Raw genomic sequence first — 4400 nt, 5'->3', positions numbered from 1 at the left:
CTTGTTTGTCTATTTTAATTGTGCTTTAACCTTGAGGAACTTGTTCCTCAAGGATTGTTCTTACCGTTTTTGTGTAGTTTCCATGCTTGTAACTGCTTCCTTGTCTTAGCTATGATGGCTCAAGACTTGACATATGGAGTATGTGGTGGATCTTTTGTGTATGACTATGGGCATGGGGAGTTTGAGAAGCAAGTCAACACAAACCTACCTTATTACTCATACAATGAAAATCCTAACTACTACTCCAAATTTCCACACCAAAATCACCACATCCAATATCCACAACAACCACCCATACAAGACCCACCTTACAATGAATTCCAAATACCTCAATAAAACCACTTTCACACCCACCTACAACAAAAATATGAGCCTAACTTTGACATTCAAAGTATGATCCTCAAAATGATAGGAGATCAAAAAAAAATTTTCTAACAAGTGCTAGAGGAGAGCCAAAATAGAGACAATGTTCTTCAAAATATTGTTACCCATGGTGAGGAGTTGTCAAATCGAATTGCCCAAATGAAGGAAACCCAAGTGATTACTCCCCACCAATCCTTCAACATTGTCCATGAATGTGAATTTGAAGGAGTGACCTTTGATATGGAAGATGAGAAGTGGGAAGAGACAACCCCTTTGAGCTCTTGTGAGTACGAAAGTGTTGTGTTCGATGAAGAAGACACGAGGTTGAGTAAGCCAAATACTCTTAGCCTTTGTGAGTGTGAGGGTGTGTCTTTTGATGTGAATATTGAGATGGTGGAGGAAGGATTATTGAGGAAAGATGAAGCCCCCATTTATGATTCTTATAAAGATGGCAATGATGACGAGATCGTGAAAGAAGCTTATGTGTTTTGCAAGAACTTATGGAATAAGGAAGAGGAAGCTTGTGAGATCACTTTACTAGAGGAGCCTATCCTTGAGAAATTTGAGATATCTTATCATGAAGAAGATGAATGCCTCTTCCCTATTGCCTATGAAGACCATTTCACACCCACCATGGAACCTATGATTGTTGGAGATGATATGGTGGACCTTCTCCAAAAAGTCAAATCATCATATAAAGGATACTTTGTGGAAAAGCTCAAGAACAAACTTGCAAATGAACTAACTCGTGGAAATGTGGCACCCACAATTCCAACTTCTAAAGAACCCGATCATCAATGTTGTGAAAATTCTCCTTCTACTTTGGAAGGATTGAGTAATCAAAATGCTATCATCATCACCAAAATGAAAGGATAGAGTGGTAAATGGAAGTCTCCAGACGAAAATGATTCATACTTAATTCCTAGTGTTGACAAGAATCATGGGCTTATTTATTAGGAGCATTGAAAATATTCAAGTGCCAAGAGAAAAGTGAAAAAGAGAATGAATGATAAGTTTCCTTGGCCTAGCTTTATTTTGAATTTGAGCAAACCATACTTATGCTTATTTGGGGCATGTTCACAAGCTTTTGATCTTCTTCTAAGAGCCTTGAGCTCTATGGACAAAGAATCGCGACAATTTTAACTAGTTTGGTGGAGTCCTATCTCAAACCACCATTTCTAAAATAATCCTTCCCATAATCTTTGCATTGTATAATATTGTATATAATTTCGCATTTCTTACATTTCCTTACATGAGAGTAGTGAGAGAGGGTTTCTTACCCATTTATTGAGCATATTTTCAGAAAGAAATAAGAAGGAATCACAAAAGGGTGCAAGGGAACGATTGTGAATGAAAGGAACAAGGGATTTAGAAAGACGGCACGAGACGCTCGTCCCGAGGGCAAGACACTCGTCCCGAGCCTTGCCATGAGCATAATTCAGCACTGACTTGCAATCCGCCCGTATTCCTCCGGAGACGCTGGTCTCAGAAGAAAGACGCTTGTCTCTCCTATAAGACGCTCGTCTTGAGCATAGCCTTGGAAACAAATATGCACTGGATGAGAATCCGCTCGGATTCACATGAATCCGCTCGACCCAGAAAAGACGCTCGTCTCTTCCACGATACGCTCGTTCCCAGCCGGTCTCAAAATTTCCAGGATCCCTCACTAAGAATCCGCGCGTCCTCTCAGCAAGACGCCCGGATTTCTCCATCAAGATGCTCGTCTCCAACACGGGACGCTCGGACCTTCTTTAATTTTTCGCTGAAACCTCGTAGAATCGCCCGAGCATGGCCCTTATCTGCTCGACTTCCACCTATTTTCCTTTATAAACACCGCCACCATCCCTCATTTTCCTTATCTTATCTACTCAAAATCTCACATCATCATCTCTCAAAAATCCCCATCACAAAAATCAACCTAAAACCCTAACTTTTCAATAAAAAATGATGAACCTAAGAGGAAAAGGAAAGAAATCTGCCAAGACCGCACCCAAGAAGCGCAAGGGTACATGTTCATCCACCCAAAGAGAGGCAAGAGGCCATCACAATGTGGTGATACAAGGTGTGGAACAACTCTCATACTTCCCGGAGGTAATCTTCACTTGTGACGAACACCGCCAAAAATTCGTTAAATTGCTAGGTAAGCATTACGAGCCCACTCAATTCATTGATACCACTGTTTTAGAGGTTCTAGGTATAAGGTATCAAACTGAAATTTTATTCAATGGTTTTGGTCCCGGAAAGCTATTCTATGCCCATGAGGATACCTACCTTAGTTTTACCCCTGAGTTTTTGTGTAGTATTCACATTGTCACAAATACTCGGAGAATTGTTTGTTTGGAATTCCGACTATGCAATGAAGACCATAGGTTAACCTTGGACCAATTTGCAAACATTTTTGGTCTTGAAGTTACGGAGGAAAACACCGATAAACCCTCCGACTTCAACGTTAACCACATTTGGAGAGCTATCTCCGGGAGGGACCTCTTTCACTTGAAACAATTCTATACCTTTGCAATTCAACATCCGGTGATTCGGATCACCGAGCGCTTCATAGTCGGCACTATCAATAGGAGGTTTGAACAAGATAGGTGAACTCTCCTTGACTTGACCTTCTTAGAGTCTTACTGGAATGTTCAAGGGACAAGGCCTTACAATTTAAACACACCCCTTGAGATGCTTACAAGGTTCTTTGATTATGCTCAAGGGAATTCTAACATTAAGACCTTTTTGATGGGAAGCCTAGTCACAATGTTTGCAAATGACCTTTGCCCCGGGTTTAATGTTCATGGGACTTATGTGAAGCTCGAAGGGAGCACTTTGATTGATGAGGATGTCATCTTCAACCACCACCGGTGGTGCACCTACAATCAAACCGGAAGTGTGGAGTGGTTTAAAAAGGAATGCTCTTCTATTGTCCTCATGGGGTGGAGCCTCCCACCTACCGAGCCACGGTAGAGTCGGTACTCACCTACACCGAGCTACCTCCTCTCCATTGAGATTCACTCCAACCCGCCAGAAAGAGAAGAAGCACCTCGTCAACCTCGTGAGTTGCCGGTAAGGGGTAATGCACCACCGTCCTATGTACCCATTCCACCCTACCCCACTCTACATCTACCATTCACTCCCCAAGTTCCCAATGCTCCGGATATGAATGACTTGATGAAGCGTATGAAACCGGTCGATCTTGGGGTGCACAATGGGAGGGTTGACAACTATTTGGCCCTTTATCCTCAATACTAAAACATGGCCCTCGCCCATCTTGGGCTCAACCGCACCTTTTGTTCCCTAATCAAGGGAACCAAGACGGGAACTTTGGTGGCCAAGGTGAAGGATTCTTTGGCCAAGGAGGAGGGTTTGACCAAGGAGGTTCTAGCGGGTATAGATACCGCGATGATGATGATGATGACGAGTGGGATGGCGAGAGGTGTCTACCACACCACCTCCAATTGTATGATACTCTTTCTTTTCCTTTCTCTCATGTATAGTTGTATTGCATTTTCAATTTTCTTGCATTTGTATTATATCATTCACATTAGTTAGTTCATATAGTATAGTTTGCATTGTAATACATCTCACATGATTCATATAGTTAGTTGCATATAGACTAGAATTCGTGCATAATCACTAATGATCAAACCTATTCATTTCTACACTAGAAATAGTGTTTAAATCGGTTTGGGGAGGTTTGATCATAAGTGACCATAGTTTACTAGAAATCATGCATCATATAATATAAGCTTAGATTGCATTCATTTGTTATATATGTCATATATAATTGCATTTTGTTAGAGCATTCATTCATTCATATCATTGCATTTATTTCCATAAATTCAAAAATCCAAAAAACATGTACTTTCTTTTTCATTCCTACTCCTACATGTACATTGAGGACAATGTCCAAAATAAAGTGGGGGATCGGAATTTATATTTAAAAAATAAAAAAAATACAAAAACATGTTTTTTATTTCATAATCATAAAAACCATAAAAATTTGAAAAATTGAAATAACCCAAAAACATGTTCATTCCTTTTTA

This window comes from Silene latifolia, chromosome 2 (assembly GCF_048544455.1).
Source record: "Silene latifolia isolate original U9 population chromosome 2, ASM4854445v1, whole genome shotgun sequence".
Lineage (NCBI taxonomy): Eukaryota > Viridiplantae > Streptophyta > Magnoliopsida > Caryophyllales > Caryophyllaceae > Silene > Silene latifolia.
Note: the sequence above shows the minus strand (reverse complement) of the source record.